The 7415-nt window shown below is 40.4% G+C and overlaps 1 pseudogene; it reads right to left on the bottom strand.

Moving 5' to 3' along the window:
* Window positions 1-5847: 5847 nt before the first annotated feature.
* LOC142841604 (melanoma-associated antigen B5-like) lies at window positions 5848-6907 on the bottom strand (annotated as a pseudogene).
* Window positions 6908-7415: the final 508 nt, after the last annotated feature.

The following is a 7415-nucleotide window of genomic DNA, read 5'->3' as shown; positions in this document are numbered from 1 at the left end:
TGAACAATTTATCCTTAATCACTCCTTCAAAGTTTCACTAGTCACACCTGATAAATCATATGAGAATCAAATTTTAACATGAATTTTAACAGTGATATATACCATAATAGATATAATCCCATCAATATTGACTCAGTGTTCTTAATTTGAAACATTTTGGGGTAGTCAACTCATCTCTCTTAACTGATAATGTCTTCTTTTTTTTCATAAATTTATTTATTTATTAAAGAATTTCTGTCTCTTCCCCGCCACCGCCTCCCATTTCCCTCCCCCTCCCCCAATTAAGTCCCCTCCCTCAGCCCGAAAAGCAATCAGGGTTCCCTGCCCTGTGGGAAGTCCAAGGAACCCCCACCTCCATCCAGGTCTAGTAAGTTGAGCATCCATACTGCCTAGGCTCCCACAAAGCCAGTGCATGCAGTAGGATCAGAAACCCATTGCCATTGTTCTTGAGTTCTCATTAGTCCTCATTGTCCGTCTTCTTATAATAACTCTGACCTCTCTCAGATCTACTTTAGAGAAAATATTTTATCTACATGGAGTTTGCTAACACAAAGATCTGTGGCAGAGAAGTTATGTACTCATGTTGGTTGCCATTCAGTTAAAGGTTGTCAAACTGCAAAATCAAAAACATCCTTTTAGATACCCTTCTAATACAATTGAATCTACTTTTTCAAGGGGAAGGCAAAAAAGTACAATGTAGTAACTTCTCTACATCTAATCTTAAATGAAGGTCATTCTTCATATTTCTCAGAAAGATTTTGAGGAGAATATGCATAGACCACCTGCTATGCAAAGAGTGTAGGCTAACAGTGAAAATAGAATGCAAGGCACCTCCTTTTCCTGTCCAAGTGGAGTGTCCCCCATGTAAACACCATCTCTAAGTTACTTATGAAAGCACTTTGCCATTATGAATTGAAAGTATGTGATCCTTAAACTACCATGGAAAGTTATTATGAAATATAGGAGGGGGTCAGAAGAGATGTCTCAGTGGTTGAGAATACTGGCAGCCTTTCCAGAGGACCAGGGTTCAATTTCTTGCACCTACATGACATCTCTTAACTGTCTGTGACTAAAGTGCCAGGGAACTTGTAGTAATGAGGCGAGAAAGCCTGCTTTTTGTGCCATTCGGCTCCCACACAACTAGCTTAACACCCAAAATAATAACACACAAAGTATATTCATTTAAACACTGCCTGGCCCATTATCTCTAGTCACTTATTGGCTAACTATCACATATTGATCTAACCCATTTCGAATATCTGTATTGCCACTTGACTATGGCATACCAGCATGAGTCTAACCAGCATGCGTCTCAGAGAGAAGAGTCATGGTGTCTGCCTGACTCTGCTTACTTCCTCCCAGAATTCTGTTCTGTCTACTCCACCCACCTAAGGGCTGGCCTATCAAAAGGCCAAGGCACTTTCTTTATTAACCAATGAAAACAACACATAGACAGATGACCCTCCTACATCATTTCCCCTTTTTCTGTTCAAACAAAAAAGAAAGGCTTTCACTTTAACATAGTAAAATTATATATAACAAAACAGTTATCAAGCAAGAATTACAATTACAATATTTAGATCTATTTTATCTTTTATCATAACTAAGGAAAACTATAACTATCCATTATTCAACTCGATCAAAGACTCCAGAAGGGTGTAATATTTCCTAAGCAAACAAGAAATAAGCAACTTCTAAAACTCTAGAAATGACAGAGACATCTTGCTGCCTGGACAGTCACCCAAAGTTCTTTTGTTCCATTGGGGCATCCATCTTCAGCCTACAGGCCCATAGTTTCAGCAGACATTTCCATGAAGCAGGAAATTTCAAATACAGTTCAGTCACTTTCTTCTGTATCCTGCAGAATGTCTCACAGACTCTTTCATGAATCAGGAACCCCAAAAGACCATCGCACTTTTAGGCAAGTTCAGCAGTTCTCTCTCTGCAGGTTCTCTGTGTCCAGTTTATGCATCAGTCGAGGCAAGAGCAGTTTCTTGCCCAAATGGCTATCAAACTCCATAAGGAACCTCTTCGATACCCATCTTCCTCTTGAAGTATACTAGTGCTGCCAGGAGCAGACGTTGTCAAGAAAAGTCCTAAGTTATTAAAACATTAAATGCCATATTCTATAGTCTTTGAGAGGTATGAAGAATGCCTATCTGATTGAAATATATCTCTACATATGTAGAAAATCTAACTAACATGACTACAAGCTTGACTGTTAACGCTGATTATCCATTAACAACCTATATTTCCTAATGATACATTACATACATTTTTAATGAACTAAATAATCACAATACCTTAATCAAGATCAGAAATACATATACATATAATAAAATTGACCTCAAATTTATATGAACAAAGCAAAATTTATACCAATGTAAATTATTCATCTCTATATCATATCCCCCTTTAAATGTAAAAGAACATTTATAAACAATATTTGGGAATATAGGTGCAGTTATTTCTCTCCAAACTGCTTCCTGCTACATGGGGGCACTGTTATTTAGGTCTTTCATGGTATAACCTGTGTGCTAGGTACATGTCAGTCACCAGTTGAGTGAAGTAATTTTTTTGAGGGTGTTCACAGCAACCTTTCAGGAGGGCATGGTCTATCATACCATATTGGAACAGAAGCAATCCATAGGGTCTCATCCTCTGTGAAAACAAAAGAAGAACCTCCTTTCCAAAGCATCATATCCTTAGACCCAAATTCTGAAGTCAAGATAGATTTATAATATACATCCTGGTTTAGTTTTGCAGCCCACACAATGAACCATCTCTCTGTACTTAGCTTCATCACAGTCAAAAAACTCAAAGAATATACAATATATAGAATCCAAACTCTCTGTGAATATTCCATTTTTACGTGGTTTATTTTTATTTCTTTTAATCTATAACTATCTGTACTCTGTTTCTTTAAAACTTTACCCTTTTTAAGGCATTGATTTTATTCTCTATATTCTTTTTTCTTCTCTCTCCCAAGCCTATGTATCTATCTAACACTAAGACCCATTTAGACTTCTTTTATGTCTGAATCTATCTTATTGCTTTGTCCGTTTTTGCTTTGTGCTTTTAAATCACTAAGCGCTTAAGAATCTAAGCTGTGACATTCCTAGGTCAAAAACAAGTACTGCCTGCTTGCCCCGCCTGGTCCAACATAGCAGAGTCACTTGCGCCTCTGAGCCATGCACGGCTAGCAGGGCAGAGCTGCTTGTGCCTCTGGGCCACAGCAGGCAATGTCCCGCTTTTAGGCACACAGTGAGTCTAGTTGCCATCAAACAAACACTAACCCTTTACTCCAAATGCTCCATTCAAAAGCTCTGTCTCCCACAGGAGCAAGACAGAGATCGTGATGGTAGAGATCGTGGTGGCAGCACAGCCCAGGAAGCCAAATTTTAAAACTGTGCATTTTTTTTCACCTCCAGGTAGGAGTCACACTCAGCAATTTAACTCTGAGAATGAGCTTTTTATCTCAGTTACAGCCTGATCTGCCAAGCAGACCACTGCACATCCTAGAAACATCTCTGTGTATGGTGGTGGGAATCTGCCATGCTCTCCCACTTGTGCACACCTAATAAACCTGAACCCGCCACCTGCCCAAGTGCAGGTAGGGAGTGCTGAGCCATTGGCATTGTCTCAGAGTACTTTCTTCCCGATTCCGAGTGGGCATACAAACATCAGGGCCCAGAAATGCTCCATAGCTAGAGATTGCACTGGCGGCAGAGCCCAGGAACCTTCGTTTTAAAATTGCGTGGCTTTTTTCCTGCTAAGGCTGCTGAGTCAGGAAAACTTCTCTGCAGCACACCCTAGCAAACAGAAAAAAGCTGTGTTAAACTCTCTCTCTCTCCTTTTTAAGCCCTCTCAGGTTTTTAAGTGGATTTAGTCCATCATGTTGGAGCGCCAAATGTAGTGACTAGGCAAGCAGGCCTGCTTTTCATCCTGCCCGGATCCCTCAAGGCTAACTTAACACCTGAAATAACAACACACAAAGTGTATTCATTTAAACACTGCCTGGCCCATTATCTCTAGTCCCTTATTGGCTAACTATCACATATTGATCTAACCCATTTCGAATATCTGTATTGCCACTTGACTGTGGCTTACTGGCATTAGTCTAGCCAATGTTCTTCTCAGAGAGAAGAGTCATGGCATCTGCCTGACTCTGCTTTCTTCCTCCCAGAATTCTGTTCTGTCTACTCCACCCACCTAAGGGCTGGCCTATCAGAAGACCAAGGCACTTTCCTTATTAACCAATGAAAATAAAACATAGACAGATGACCCTCCTACATGCACATAAAATAAAAATGATGGGGAACCTCCTTCAGCCAATGACCTTTAAGAGGCTGTACCAGGTTAGGGTGTGACTTAAGAGGCTAAAATGCCTCAGTTATGGCCAGTTCAGCCTCTTCTTCCTGTGCTCCACACCTTGATGTTGGACCCCTTTTCCTGCCCCATGAGTTTTACCTTTTAATAAAGAAAAACCTTAGAATACTCTATTCAGAAGTATCTTGAGATTATTTGACTCATGTTTCCCCAATTTGACAAGTTCAGCACCATAAAAATAATTAAAAACATAACTGGATGATGGTGGTACACACCTTTAATCCCAACACTCATGAAGCATAGGCAAATGGATCTCTGTGAGTTCAAGCTCAGGCTAGGCTACAGAACTAGTTCCAGGACAGCCAAGGTTACACAAAAAAACCCTATCTCAAAAATGTGGTGTCATTATAATGATGGACTTCAGAAGTATTTATAATTTAATGATGATGTGATGGTGGGCCACCATTTGTGGATTCCTAAACCTATAACAAAATAGTATAATTTTTTCTTCCTCTATCCCTCTCCATATTTCCATCTCTCTTTTTCCCCTTCTCCTTCCCTCCCTCCCTTTGTCCTGTATCCTCCCCTAGCTTTCCCTCCCTCTTCCCTCTCCCCTCATCTCCTCCTCCCTCGCTTTGAGTCCTTCCTCATTTTCCTTCTCCCTTTCCCATTCTCTTCCACTTCTTCCATCTTCCTCCCTCATGTTCCCTCAATCCCTGGCCCTTTCCTCATTCTTTTCTTTCCTCCTTTCTTCTCTATAGGTCAGAGAGTATACCATCCTCAGGAATTGGACATCTAGACAATGTGAACTTGTAGTTCCTAGTCTCTGAAATTTAGAAAATTAAGTATCAGTTAGGGTGAGGTGTATCTCCCAACCACTTCACATTTTATTATAGAAACAAGAAGATGTAAAGATTTTGCACCTTTACTCTGAAGCACATCTTCTGAGGTTATGTATTTACTATTTTTGCAAGTCCAATTATCCCACCACCAGCAAGACCAAGGAAAATGGTATATACTATTATTATATCATGTTATGTTATTTAATCTTTCCACCAACATCCCATGTTCTTAATTCAGTATATTTCCACTTAATGGCTTTCATAAGAAAAACCCTTATTCACACTTTTTTCAATCTTCCTTAACTAATAAAGAGGAATTAAACATCATATTAGTTCAGCTGAAGTTCTTAGACTTAAACATTCTAAAAGCAGAAGCTAACAGTTTATCTTAGCATCCCTGTTTGACCAAGTGACTTATAAAGAATGTGTGCTAAGTGAACATTTGGAGAAGGTAGTAAGAACAAATTCTGAGTAATGTTCATTTAATTTCTTCAAATTTATTTTATAAGTCAAGAATAAAACTTAGTTGCAGGTAACTTTACCAAACCACATAGTAAAAACAGAGAACAAAAACTAGATTTGACTATCTTTTCATCCTTCTAATAGTATAATTATTTCAAATTTTCAAGAAAACTTTTTTCATGCTTTATGTCCTTATCTGAATGACTGGAAAACTTCAAACATCAAAAGGGATGGAAGAACTTGCTGGTAATTTTACAGGGGAATCTCCACTAGCAGAGTCAGTGGTATCAGAACCGCCTTCATCTTGGGCTTCTGCTCGTTCTTGCTCATTTTTCAAAGACTTGAAGTAAATGTCAGCAATGGCACTAGGTGTTGTGTGGTTTATCTTGGCCAAAAATTCCAGGACTTTTATCTTGCTTATTTCAGCATAGGCTTGGGGACCCCACAGGAACTCATAGCATGGAGGATCACTGTTGGCCACCTGCCAGTACTCCAGGTACTTCAGCTTCACAAAATACTGGGTCATGAGCTTCCGGGGCTCACCAAAGATATGGTGTTTCTTCCCTGGATAGATCTGCCTCTTCCTCAGGATTTTCCATATGTCTTCTTCACTGGTACAATTGCCACTAATGAAGATGATAGATACTCAGGACACTCATCAGGAAACCAGTCTTGGGTAAGCCTTTGCCAGCACGAATCCTCCCATTGTTGGGGAGCTTCAGCTTGCTGATGAGGTTGTATGAGGGCTCACTCGAGTTGACTTCCCTCACTTCCATTGCAAAGACTTCCTCGAGCTTCTCGGAGGCTTTCCTGAAGATCTCAGGGAAGTCATTTTCATACTTCTTGGTGATAACCTTCAGCATTTCTTCCTTGGTACTAGGCTGCTTCATATAGTAGTTGTGGAGCAGGCACCAAAAGATCACCACCGCCTTTTTGGCTATTATATCTTGGTGCGGGCTGCTGTGGCAGGGATTGAGCTCAAAAGGGCATTCTTCTTCTTCTTCATATGTATCATTTTCCTCACAGAAACTTTCATCTGATTCAGAGGAAGAAATACTCAGAGCAGTTGAGGCAGATGGTGCTGCTTTTTGAGGAGCCTTTAGAGTGCTTGAAGACTCAGCTGCAGGCTGGCTCTGGGAGGCAGCAGAGGACTCTTCAACTGCCTCCGGGGTTTCCTCTGCTGGTTCCTGAGCACCTCTGCAAGCCTGAGCTTCACCTCTGGCCTGGGAGCGTTTCTCTCGGGCATGGAGCTTACTCTTATGGCCACGAGGCATGATGACTCTGGCTAAGGACAAGAACAGAATATGTTAGAAGGGTGCTGGTGATGAAAGCAGCTGTAAGAAACAGAAGAAGACGATATGAACACTTTAGTCAGAGAACAAAACCCTTGTTTGAAACTATGGTTGCCTCTGCACGTTTCCACTAGTGCAATGCTTTTGGAATTCAACATGCTACTGTTATACAAATCTCATTCCCCAAGTAAGAAGGGAGAGATATATTTTAGACTGGGACTCTCTGTCTTGCCTCTTGTTCTGGGCTAATGAGCAGGGGTAGCAGTGGAGGACTTCTCTTTTGAGATCCCAGCAACCTCTTTCAGTTCCTCTCAGTTTATATTACCAGTTGTAAAGTGTTAGGCCTCTTTCTGTTCCTACTCCGAAGCTGCCATTTTTGTGCAATTCTAGTGTCTATTTAGAAAATATTCTTCTTGTTGGCTACCTGAAATACCCAGGCCTTTTAATGTGGATTTAGTCCATTCTCCTTTAAAAAAAAAAAAAAAACCTG

The sequence above is a fragment of the Microtus pennsylvanicus genome, chromosome X, assembly GCF_037038515.1.
Source record: "Microtus pennsylvanicus isolate mMicPen1 chromosome X, mMicPen1.hap1, whole genome shotgun sequence".
In the NCBI taxonomy this organism is placed as follows: domain Eukaryota; kingdom Metazoa; phylum Chordata; class Mammalia; order Rodentia; family Cricetidae; genus Microtus; species Microtus pennsylvanicus.
Note: the sequence above shows the minus strand (reverse complement) of the source record. Positions and strands in the feature narration are given on the sequence as shown.